Below are 13,819 nucleotides of genomic sequence, written 5' to 3' on the forward strand. Positions count from 1 at the left end.
ACTCAGTGAGACCCTGTCTCTAAGTAAAAATACAAAAAAGGGCTGGGGATGTGGCTCAGTGTTTGAGTGTCCCTGAGTTCAATCCCTGGTAACCCATCATCCAACCCTCCACCCCCAAAAAAGTTCTGGCCAGATATCAAGGCCAGGTGGCTTCTTTGATTCCTTGCAGCCAGTTAAGACCTTGAAGCTGTTGTCTGAAATCAAGTTTGAGTTTCTACGGTAGACTCACTTAACCAGGATTCCTGCTCTGAACTACTCCAGAGGAAGAGGGTATTCATTACTCATAAATGTTGACAGATTACCTCCAACCAGTTAAGAGATATAGACCAATGACTGTGACCAGCTCTCTAAGTACCCTACTTAGCTGAGACAAATAGGTTAAGGGCCTGGAGTAATTTGGAGAGAAAATTTCCTCTTGGGAACCAAATAAATAGGGCACCCAAGTTTCCTAAAGGATGTATTTATCTACTTAATGCTGTCTCCGAATCCATGATGGGCTCTAATAACCCTCACCTCCTAGTCTTCAGATCCTTGTGAGATATCCTCCCACATTGTACCAGGATCAGTCTGTATGACATACATGTGGAAGAAGCAATGGTATGTTATAAAAGAGACTGTGGGATCCCCCAGAGGGGCTCCCTCTTGCTTTCCTCCTTGTTTATTCCAAGGGAAGCTGGTTGCTATGTCGGCAGCCATCCTGAGGAAAGGACTATTCAGAGAGGAAGGGAAGCCTCCAGCCAACAGTCAGTGAAAAACAGGCCCAACAACAGCTTGCGAGTGAGCTTGGAACAGGCCTCTCTGCCCCCAGTCAAGCCTTCGGCTCATGAAGCCCCAGGCAATAGCTTGATTATATCAGAAAAAACCGAGCTAGAAATATCCAGCTAAAGGGCTCCCAGATTGCTAATCCTCAGAACCAGGTTGAGATAAGACATCTGTGTTGATTTAAGCATTTTTGGAGTAACTTCTTATGCAGAAATGATTAACTAATGGTTATTTATATATTTATAAGTTTTCTCCATGTGCCAAGGACTATGGGAGTCCCTATCCTCAAGATCTGCTATGCTGGGGGGAAATTGCAATGTGTATAGGCTTGTCACAAAGCTTCCTATGACAACTTTGTGAAGCCAAGGGGCTGGTTTTGAGTTTCTAGTAGAGAGAACTATGGCTCAGAGATTAAACATTATATTCAAGGCTACAAGTTGGCCGGTTATGCCAAAGTCACTAATAAAAGTTAACTTTGCAACATGTGGAGAGTATCATTAGTTTCTAGATATGCAAGAGAGAAAACAAGACTTAAATTGGTATTCCACTGGGAACAAAGAAGCAGTAGAGTTTTATTGTTGTAGGATCCAGGGTGACAGCCCAGCATGTGTGCCTTGCTTAGCCTCTCTCTTCATTTTAGGATAGCTTCTGGGGACAGTTGTCTCATCCTTGCCTTCATAGGTTATGCCTAGGGTAACATGAGGTTTTTATTGTTGTTGTTGTTCAGGGATTAAACCCAGGGGCGCTTAACCACTAAGCCACATCCCCAGCCCTTTTTTATATCTTATTTAGAGACAGGGTCCCACCAAGTTGCTTAGGGCCTTACTAAGTTGCGGAAGTTGGCTTTGAACTTGCAATCCTCCTGCCTCAGCCTCTAGAGCCACTGGAATTACAGGCATGCAACACTGTGCCCAACTTAACATGAGGCTTTGACTGGGGTAGCCCTATGTTAAAGCACCCCCCCCCCATTTAAGGATAGCCTTGGCAACTGGAAAGGGTCCAACCACTAGCTGTCTCAAGGAGACTGGCATATAGAATGGGTAGATCTGATTTAGCATTGTTTAACTTTGATCATGTTTTATCACGCTCGTTTGTTAATGTGAAGGAGGTTGCTTTGTTATTGTTTTTTAATGAATAGCAATATAAAAACATACATTTTAATACATAAAATTTTAAATACCATTAAATGAGTAGAACTTTTTTGGAGGAGTATCATAGTGACCACTAGACATGGGTGTATTAGCATACCTGAACAACACCATGCATCATTAATTAATGAACTCTTCAGTTCGGTACCACAAAACATAGTAATTTACCCAAGTTACCAAGGTAAGAAATCTTATCTTCACCAAATCACAGAAAGTATTGTAAATTAAGAAAGATTCATTCCTAGCCACTGAATAATAATTGCATTTAAGAATTTTCTAAGGTCAAAAGAATTTAAATCTTTAGGCAGACAGTTACATCAGGTTTGATTATCCATATTTTTACTATGAATACATTTATTTATGAATAAATAGGTTGTATCAATTAACACTATAACAGCTGAAACAATAAAAGTGAAAATTAATGTTTTTGCATATGATCTTTTTGGTCCCAGTTGGCATTTTGTGTTTTTGAATTCATATTCCAAATCTCACGTCTTTGGTTATGGTAGAGGATGACAAATACAGCTGATAATCTGCTGTAAAGGGGAAGGAAGAACAGAGTTCTGAAAGCTCATGTAAGTAGAGATTAATGCTGTGAACTAGAGCATCTTCAGATGAATGTCAGTGCAAATTAATAACCATAAAGAAGGATCAATACTCCTACTGTGTGCCCTAATCCCACCCCATACCTTAATATCAATTCTTGTTATTTGCTCTACTTGGGGATACCCAATCTCACCGGGTATTTTAAAAATGCAATTCAGAAATGCACAACCTGTGCCGCTCAGAATTTTGTAAGGAAGATGCAAGCTGATGAAGACAATGCTTCTTCAATGGAATTGCCTGAGGGTTTTCTATAGAAAAGATTCAGAATATATGGCTTATGAAAAATATTTTTAAAAAATCAAAAAAGTTTTGGAAATTTGTATCAGATTAAGGTTATCTAAATCTTTTCTAAATTCAAACACAGTTTCCCCCCCACCCCTTATCTGAAAAGGATGCATTCCAAGACCCCCAGTGGATGCCTGAAACCATGGAGAGTACTGAACTCTTATAAACACCATACTTTTTTAAAAAACTTTATGTACATACTTATAATGAAGTTTAATTTATAAATTAGGCACAATAAGAAATTAATAATAAAATATAATAATTATAATAATATATAATAAAGTTTCCAAATCTCTACTCATACTGTTTGGTGTTATTGTTAAGTAAAATAAAGGTTATTTGAACACAAGCACTATGATACCACCACAGTTGAACTGATAACAAAGATGGCTAGTGAGTGACTAATAAGTGGGTAGCATATACAGCACGGATACACTGGATAAAGGGATGATTCATATCTCAGGCAAGATGAAGCAAGGCAACGGAAGACAAGACAGAGCAAGACACTGCTCAGAATGTTGTGCAATTTAAAACTTATGAATTGTTTATTTCTGGAATTTTCCATGCAATATTTTTGGACCACAGTTGACTGAAAGTAAATGGAACCTTGGAAAGTAAAGTTATGGATAAGGGAGGGCTGCTGTTATGAATTTTCATGTTCAAATCCCCTAAACTTTATGAATTAGTAGTTTATGTGAATGCCTAACAACCTGTGATCCATAGCAATAATGGTATTTCCATTCATTCTTTTTTTTTTCATTCATTTAAAAACACTTGTTGTATATTTATTATGAGTCATATCTGATTCTAGAAAATTATATTCTGCAGTTTTTATAGGGACCGAACAAGTAAAAAAGATGATTTACAGTGCAGGAGCTTTGTAATGCTTGTGAACAGACCATAAGATCATGAACCCAGACTAAGTTGTGGGTGGATTCCTTGAAGAGTAGTGCCTACCCCGAGCCTTGAAGTTGGGGTGGAGTGGAGATTACCAAAGACAGGAGGTGAGAATGCTGGGTGGGTGGAGCGTATCTCACGATGGCCCTTTCACTGAGGCTGGAGGGGTGGGCAGAACCAGATCAAGCTAAGGAGTTTCAGGTGATTCTGAAAGCAATGAATGGGGGAGCCACTGAAGATGTTTAAGGAGTAAAGTGAAATGATCTGTTTGGTGTTTCAGAAACATGGCTCTGGGGGACTTCCATTATTGGCAGTTCAATAGATATCATACACTGGCAAACGTTCCCACTGGAAACCACTAGAAACTCCAAAAGTATTTTTTTTACATAAATCATTTAATGAATTAATAAGGTGGCAAGAAAGTAGAAAGCACTGAAACAAAAAAATATTAAATGAAGACAGGAACTCAGGACATAACTGGGATTACAGGAAGGGTCACCATGCCTGGCTTAATTGTCTTATTTTAAAATCTGCATCCAATAACTAAAGAGTAAACATTCTTTTCACACACATTTAAAATATTTCAAAAACTGGGCTTGGGTTGTGGCTCAGTGATAGAGCACTTGCCTAGCACGTCTCATGAGGCACTGGGTTTGATTCTCAGCATCATATTTAAAAAAAAGATATTATGTCCATCTACAACTAAAAATATTTTTAAAAATATTTCAAAAATGGTAATCTATGGAATCCTAAGTTTTGACTTCATATAGATTCTTTTTTGCCAATAGTAAAATTAAGCTAGAAATCAACTAGAAAAATCATCATATTTTAAGAAACTTAATTATTCACATATTACTATCCTCTCTATAATATCTGTAAGATCTACAATGACATCCACTTGTTTATTCCTGCTGGTAGTTATTTATGCATGTCCTTTTATATCTTTTGAATTTACCCATTTTATTAGTCTTTCCAAAAAATTTTTGCCTTTATTGATTCTCTTTATTTTATGCTGGTTCCAAATTTCATTTCTGCTTTTCTATTTATTTGTTATTTCCTTCAACTTTCATTTTGTTTAATTTTCTCCTAACTTCTTAAGGTGGGTGCTTAGTTTGTTGATTTGAGAAGCCCCCTAATATATGCATTTAAAGCAAAAATTTCTCTCAAACATAATTTTAGGAATACTCAAATACCCTGAAGTGTTTGGTCTTTTCATTAATAAAAACATTTTCTATTTTCACTGTAATTTCTTCTATGACCTGGATTATTAAGAATTCCTTAGGGCTGGGGATGTGGCTCAAGCGGTGGCTCACTCACCTGGCATGCGTGCGGCCCAGGTTCGATCCTCAGCACCACATACCAACAAAGATGTTGTGTCCGCCGAAAAAACTAAAAAATAAATATATATAAAAAAAGAATTCCTTAGATGTCTTATGATATCAGAAAACATCACTTATGATTTCATTTGGTATCTGTTGACATTTGCCTTAAACATTTTCTTTAGGGATTGAAAGCAAGACAAGTTTGTCATTATGTTCAGATCTGTATACTTTCTGGTTATTTTTTGTCTGCTTATTCTGATACTGAAAAGTATGTTAAAACCCACCATGACTGCCTATTTATTTAATTCCCTCTATATTTCCTTTAAACTTTGTTTCATATATTTCTGAATTTTTCCTATGTATTTGTGGTAATGTTTTCGCCTTAAATCCTTTTGTGATCTACTAATATCATTATAGTTACACAGCTTTCTTTTATTTAGTGTTTGTAGGGTTTTATCTTTATCTTTTTTTTTTTTTTAGAGAGAGAGAGAGAGGTTTTTTTAATATTTATTTTTTAGTTTTTGGCGGACACAACATCTTTGTTGGTATGTGGTGCTGAGGATCGAACCCGGGCTGCACGCATGCCAGGCGAGCGCGCTACCGCTTGAGCCATATCCCCAGCCCTAATCCCAGCCCTAATCTTTTTTTTTTTTTTTGGCCAGGTGCTAGGGATTGAACCCAGAGCCCTGTGCATGCGAGGCAAGCACTCTACTAACTGAGCTATAGCCCTAGCCCCTGGTTTTATCTTTTTCTATCCTTTTACTGCCAACTTTTCTGTATCATTATATTTTATTTATTTATTTTCCATACTCTTTATTGGTGCATTACAGTTGTATATAATGGTGAAATTCATCAGTACATATTTATACTTATGAGCAACGTAACAATATAATTTGACCAATATCACTCCCCAGGGTTTCCCTTTTCCTGCCCTCCTCCTCCTTCCCCTGGTCCCTTTCCTTACTCCATAGATCTCCCTTCGATTTTCATGAGCTTTTCCTGCCCCCTCACCCTCTTTTCACTTTGCCCCCCACCTCCTGCGGTTCTCTTTCTTTCCCTCTCTAGCTTCTGCATAGGAGAGACAACATACGATCTTTGACTCTCTGGGTTTGGCTTATTTCATTTAACATAATGTTCTCAAGTTCCATCCATTTTCTGCAAATGACATAATTTCGCTTCTTAAATGGTTGGATGAACTCCGTTGTGTACATTTACCACATTTTCTTTATCCATCCACCCATTGAAGGACACTGGATTGGTTCTGCTGTTTGGCTATTGTGATCTGTGTGGCTATAAATATGTGTGTTATCCTTACATTTTAGATATAACTCTTGTAAATCACTTACGGTTATATTTTCAAGATTTGCTTCCTGTTTTGTCTTTTAATTAGAGCATTTAATCCATTTATATTTTTTCCGTTATTGATATATCAGGATTTGGGTCTGTCATCTTACTTAATACGATTTTTTCTGCATGTTTTATGTCCCTCTTCCTTATATTCTTTTGATGATTCAAAAGAAATTTGATTTCCTCTTCAGTTAGCCTGCATGGTAAATGCCCTTTTAAGCATTTTTCGATGTTTACCCTTCCTTGTTTATGATATATATATATATATATATATTTGACTTACATAATCCTTATATTAATTAATATCTTTATCTCCTCCCAGAAAAATGCAAGAATCACAGAATTCTTTAACTTTTTGTCCTGTTACTAAAATGCCCTAGTTGCCTAGTATTTTAATTCTATAAGTAATGTAACCCCCAATACACTATTATTCCACTTAATACAGGTAATATTAATTTCGATTTACCCACATGCATATTGATTTTTGTTTCTTTTTCCAGCTCCCAGTTTCCACTGGATCTATTTTCCATTGATCTGAAAAATACTTTTTAATATTTCTTTCAGTACAATTCTAGTGTTTCTTTTAGAATCTTTCTTTGTACAGAAATGTTTAATTTCATCTTTATTTTGGAAAGTTATTATGAAGTACACTTCTAGCTGTTTTTTCCTCTTTGCTTTTAGTTTAGTCATTGAATTAGGACGGGTTTTGGTGTGGATTTCTTTGTACTTATTCCCATTTGTGTTCTTAGAGCTTCCTCAGTGGATGGCTTGCAAGCTCACATCAAAGACAGTTTTCCATCCAAGATCCAGATGTCCAAAGAGTTGTGAAAATTCCTGTTTTTCCAAAGTATTAAAAAAATAGTCAGGGGCTGGAGTTATGGTTCAGTGGTAGAGTGCTCACCTAGCCCGTGTGAGGCACTGAGTTCAATCCTCAGCACCACACAAAAATAGATAAATAAATAAAGGTATTGTGTCATCTACAATTAGAAGAAAATATATATTAATAAAAATATGCTCAGACTTCCTAAACTCAGCTAATGTGTTAATTAAGCAATATATCACTAATTGGTTTCTAGATGAATAAAGAAGCATTGTTTGAATATCTATTCTTAATTTCCTATTTGTGTGGGAAATACCTTATCTTTTAGTTAGTTGAAGAGCCTTCTGATTTCCAAGGATATTATTATAATTGAGAATGAGATGCTGCTTTGTACGATGTTGTTCAAAAATGTTTTCCCCCCTCCGGTGACATTTTTTAAAGTAAATAAGTGCCATTATTTCCATTCTTTATAAGCAGTATAGTCAATTTTATCCTAAATCTGTCTATCTTATAGCATGTAAGTTTGAAATTGATGAGAGTTGGAAGGGAATTCTTTTCCATGTTGGGGAGGGTCTACTACAACAAATTAGAATTTCTCTGTAAGACCTATAAAAATAGTTAAAATATGATAAATCCTTCTACTAAATAAGTTAGTAAAAGGGTTCAAGTGAACTGATACATTGGAATATCTTTGTTGAATATTCTTAAAGTCAATGATGGTTATAGATTGTTTATCTTGACTCTGACTTGAAGAATATAATGATATTGATTAACACATATGTACTAATTGCATTTTCCCAGTTATGTGTAAGAACCATGAATCAGTAAGTGGACAGTTCTCATAATAGGAATTCATTCTAGCACACAAAGGTGGGCTGACATCGTAAAGGGAAAACGGCAGTCCCCCATTCCTACTCTCCTGTTCCTCTCCAGAGCCTTCACGGTTCAATGGCAGCCAAGGGTTCATGAGATCTTTGCAGCTAAGAGATGATAACAGCAGGCCAAAAATTTCCACCCTATGGGAGAGAAGCACATTACGATCTTAAGTAAATTTTCATCAAACCTTTAGAAAAAGGAGGAATTCCTAAGAAAGGGCAACAGTTATTATAGTGGAATATTTTGTTAAATTTAACTATGTATTTTTCTCCTTTCTCTCTTTCATCTTTCTTTTCTATCCACCCACTGATACCATTTAGTAAAAGCCATGGTCATCTTCCACCAAAATACAGCAGGGATCTAAAAACAACATAACCAACCAGCAAATCTGAGATTTCAAAGCAGATTTTACTCTGGGTAGGACAAGGAGTCCCTAGCGTGTTGGAGTATGAAAGGGTCAGGGCCGGACCCTGTTGATCACAGGCCCATTTGGCTGCTGTGTTGAGGACAGACTGTAGGAGGTCTGAGCAGGGAGGCTGGGTGGGTGCTGAAGCTGGCCCCTGCCCCAGGTGGAGGTGGTGAGGGGAGGACAGACGCTCTTGAGTTCCAGTTACATTCTGAAGGTTGAGCAGGTGGCGTTTGTTGGTGGACTGGACACGGAGGGTGAAGTAAAGAAAATTTAAGATCTTTATTCGCCATGAACAGGCAAATGAATAAAGAAAATGTGATCGATCTATATACACCGTGGAGTTTTACTCAGCTGTAAAGAAGAATGAAATAATGTCATTTGTGGGTAAATGGATGGAACAGAAGAGCACCCAGCCAGGTGAAATAAAATAAGCCAGACTCGGGAAGTCGGGGTTGAATGTCTTCTCTCATATATGAAAGCTAGAGAGAAAGGTTAAAAAATGGATTTAGAAAATTGGGAGTTTCGTGGAAATAGAGGACTACTGGGGTAAAGGAAGGGAGAAGGGAAGGAGATGGGAAAGTCCTGGGGAATGAGATCTATCAGATCACGCTGGGTCTGTGTATGAATGTAACACAGGGAACCCTGCAGGTTTCTATAATTATAATGCGTTAATGAAGATAATAATATCCAGATGTGGTGACATAGGCCTGTAATCCCAGTGGCTCAGGAGGCTGAAGCAGGAGGATCACAAGTTCAAGGCCAGCCTCAGCAACTTAGTGAGGCCCTAACCAACTTAGTGAGACCCTGTCTCAAAGAAAAAAAAATTAAAAGAGGGCTGGGGATGTGGCTCCGTGGCTAAGGACCCCTGGATTTAATCCCTGGTAACCCCCCCCAAAATTAATAATAGTAACAACTGAAGGGAGACTATAGAGTAGAGCAAATGGCTCAAGAGGAAGGAGGAAAGAAAGGGAAGGTACTGGGGAATGAGATGATCAAGCTACACTGTGTGCAGGTACGGATATGACAGAATAAACCCACTATTATGTGTAATTATAATGCACTAATACAAATTAAAGAAATAGAAAAAAAAAAAAGATTTGGGAGTGGCTCTGAGCTTTTCATTTGGGCGCCTGGGAGAACAGAGCTGCCTTTAACAGGCGGGGAAGCTGCAGGTGCGGAGGGAGTTCTGGAACTCGGCTGTAGATCTGCTCATTTTGACCTGACTCTTAGACATGCAAGTGGACATGGGGAGTTGGAACGTAGTGGGTTTTTTAAAAAAAATATCTTTAATTAGAGGTGGACACAATTTTATATTTATGTGGTGCTGAGGATTGAACCTAGTGCCTCATGCATACTAGGCGAGCGCTCTACCTCTGAGCCACAACCCCAGCCCAAGAATGCAATGTTTATAAAAGAGAATAAAGAAACAGATGAAAAGTCATAGGAGCAGTGCAGATTGGAGGTTAAAGACATGCACATAATCAAGGGACAATGGTGCGTGCCTGTCCTATAGTCCTGGCTCCAGTGGAGGCCGAGGTCGGAGAAGGATCCCTTGAGCCCAGGGGCTTGAGACCAGCCTGTGCAATTTATAAGACGCCATCTCAAATTTTTTAAATAAAAAAAAAAAAATTAAGAAAATTTCAGACAGAGTGAAGGCCTTGCTGGCCTGAGTCCCAGGCCCCACAGCCAGAGAGCAGGTCCCAGGCCTGGATTTCAGTCATTGAAGCTAACTTTTTCATGATACCAAGACAAATGGGATGCATCTGTCATGATGCGCTTGATGGTGGCTAAAGAATTCTGAACATTCACACTGTGCCAGGCTGTGTACTAGGCATCCTGGCTGCATTACTTCACTTACTTCTTTGGACACTTTGAAAATCGGTCCCATTTTGCAGATGACAAAGCTAAAGATGAGACTCATGAGTCAGCCCTGATGGTGACGAAGCCAGAATTCAAACCCAGGACCGCATGGCTCGAAAGCCTCATGCTCTGAACTGTGCCTTTCAGTTGGTTTTTCCAGAGCCTTTGCTGATTGTCCTGGGTTCTCCGTGGCTCCAGCTCCTTTGACTTGAACACAGAACTTGCTGTTTGGGGCGAGAGGAAGAGAATCATTTTCTGCTGTGAGGTTTCTGCTGTTATACACAAACGTCCTAGACAAAGTTTTAAAAACCTTTAAATGCTTTATTATTTGGGGAGATCTTCTTTAAGACAGTCTTATTTTAAAAAAATAGAGACAATTCTATTTTGCCAAAAATTCTAGCCACATGTCAAACCTGATGAAAATCTATGAATACTCTCAAAAGATAATGGGAAGAGTCCTCTTTCCCCCAGAGCCCTCCTGATGATAACTGACGCATGTGTCAGACAACTCAAGTAGTCTGGGGACAGGTGTCATCGATAGAAATGGGAAAGGAGTCTGAGCCTTCATGCGGGGAATCAGGTGTGGATTCTATTCAGCAAGACATTAAAGATGACATGTTCACTCTCAATAAGACGCGGATGAAACGGAGGCCAATCGAAAGGATCATTTCATATTTAGTAAGAAATCATTCAGTTCTTTACTCCTGTGATCTCAACTCCTATCTTGAATGCTGACGGTAGAGTTTGACACTGGAGCAGGACCCAGGCCGTGAACACTTGCTTATCCCCAAACAATTATATTTTAATAGAGGTATGTGTGACCGACCTTAGGATAAGGCTGTGTGATTTTAAATCATGTGTCTAGTTGTGTAGTTATTTGGAAAAGTCAGTGATCTGTTTGTGTCTTTCATGAAGCATGAGAGGAATGTTCTAGGAGCAGATTTTTTTTTTCCCCCAGTAGCTACAAATGTCCTTCCCCTCAAAAAAAAAGTTTTTAGCAGCACGACTTTGCTCTTAGCCACATCTGTACGCCCTCAACCTCAGCGCTCTTCGGGGCACGCTGAAGATCTGTTCCCTCGCGGTTCACGCATGCTGCCACTGTCTCAGAGCCTGCGTGGATCTTGGTGAGCTTGTCTGGCCAACCTCTAAATCAGAGGAAGGAAGAGCAGAGAGGAGCCTTAGGACCTCACCCAGGGAGGGCACTACTGTGTTTTGAATGTGGTTTGTCCCTCCAAACGCATACAGGAATGTACTTCCCCAAGTCATTTGATAATGATATGAAGAGGTGTGGAGACTGAGTCCAACCGTGGTTTAGAAGTGGAGCCCTTGAGAACAGTTTAGATTAGATTAGGTTATATTTGGTTGAATTCTGATGGCTTTTTGAGGAAAAAAAAAATTCTATGAGAAACTACATACATACAGAGATGTACTCTCACTACTGTTTATGATGTCTCATAGCCAAGGGAGGCTGTGGTGAGAGCCTGCACCATGCTGTGTGTGTGGATTTCTGGCCTCCTAAACTGTGAGCTAAATAAACCTCTTTTCTTTATAAAGCAGCTTGCCTCGGGTATTTTGTGACAGAAACAAAACTCTGACTAATAAAGACACTGAATGTAATGTGATAGTCAGAAAGGCAGGTTTAATTTGTTTTTAAAGAAATAATAAGGGGCTGGGGATGTGGCTCAAGTGGTAGCGAGCTCACCTAACATGCGTGAGGCACTGGGTTCGATTCTCAGCACCACATAAAAATAAAGTGAAGATGTTGTGTCCATCTAGAACTAAAAAATAAATATTAAAAAAGAGATAATAAGCTGGGGCTGGGGTTGTAGCTCATGGTAGAGCTCTTGCCTAGCGGGTGTGAGGCACTGGGTTCATTTTTCAGCACCACATATAAATACATACATACATATATGTCCATCAACAAAAAAGAGATAAAATAAGCTAAGGAAAATGTGTTCTTGGGGAGGCAGTATTTGTGTAGTTGGGGATCACAGTGAGGTACCCCCAAGAAGTTGGAAGTGAGAGAAGAAGGAATGACCCAAGAGATAAGTGAAGAAATCTATAGGAATTGTATCAAAGCTGGGTTATCCAGTGTCATCCTGTCAATGGGTACATTCCTGTCTCCAAACGGATGTGTCTTTTAGAAGCAGGACAGAGCCATTCAAGGTGGGTGGGGAGAAAGACTCAGAGTCCTTGCTCACACCTGAATCTTAGACTTCAGGCCTCCAAATCATGAGACAATAGATTTCTGTTGAATCCACCCACCCCGTGGTACATTTTTATGGCAGCCCTCTGAAACGGATACGTCCTGTTCCAGGGTTTCACCAGCGGAATTAAGACTGTTCATTACAATGGACCTAGTTCCTGTCATTGCAGGGAAAGCAATGTCCTAAGAATATAAAGGATCCCTGGGCAAAGCTGGGGTGGCCTTAGGTGATTTTTCTGGCTTTGGGGAATTTCTACTTGCAAGGACAGATATTTGCAGATGGAATAAATTTTGTCTAGGTTTTTTTCTTTTTAAGTTCTTTTCAGATAAAATAAACATTTCAGGATATATATACAGAAGGCATTAATACTAAAAGATATTCCTAAAGATAAATTATAATTTACTTAATGGGTGTTTACCATTTTGCCCTAAGCATAAGTAAACTTAGTCTGTTGAGTTCAATGCTTTGCAAATCCCTAAAAAATTGTTACTTTAGAATTTTTAACCACATACTATCTGCTGGAAATGTTCGGACATTTTTTAACAATTCACACAAAAACATGTTGTAAGTTTTTTAAGTGAAAATTTAAAACTTCTACATGCTTAATGCAAAAAGAGCTAATTGTAAGTTAGCTCAGATGACTCAGTGACTATAAGCTTTCGACCAAGTAAAAAACATGGAATTACAATAAGTAATATGTTTTTATCTGTATTATTCACTTCAGATGAAACTAATTAACTACATATCCTTGTTTCATAATTTGACACTCTTATATTCTAGATTTACATTTTATAAGTATTAATTCTGGAAGCAGTTCAGTGAGGTTGACAGATTTTCTTTTATTTTGTAGATTGAAAATGCCGAGACTATGGAAAGACAAATGGCTCATCCAGAGGCATAAAGAATAAAAATGACAAAAGAAACATGAATTGATGACACCTTTTCTCTTCTCAGTCTTTCACAAATATTCACTTATGGAGAGCAGCTTCCTTGTCCAAATGCTTTATCAAGCATAGACCCATGCAGATGAAGGGGGCAAAGTCCTTACTTTTGACTAATAATTACTGGATACTCTCCTGTGCTCTGGCAACTACTGTATGATTAAACCATTGTCTTGGTCAGTTTTCTGTTGCTATCACAAAATACCGGAGAGCAGGTAATTTATAAAAAAAAAAAAAAAGTTTATTTGGCTCATGGTCTTGGAGGCTGGGAAATCCAAAAACATGGACTGGCATTTGCTTGGCCTCTGGGGAGAGATTCCTTGCCTAGTCATACCAAGG

The sequence above is a fragment of the Urocitellus parryii genome, chromosome 15 (assembly GCF_045843805.1).
Source record: "Urocitellus parryii isolate mUroPar1 chromosome 15, mUroPar1.hap1, whole genome shotgun sequence".
In the NCBI taxonomy this organism is placed as follows: Eukaryota; Metazoa; Chordata; class Mammalia; order Rodentia; family Sciuridae; genus Urocitellus; species Urocitellus parryii.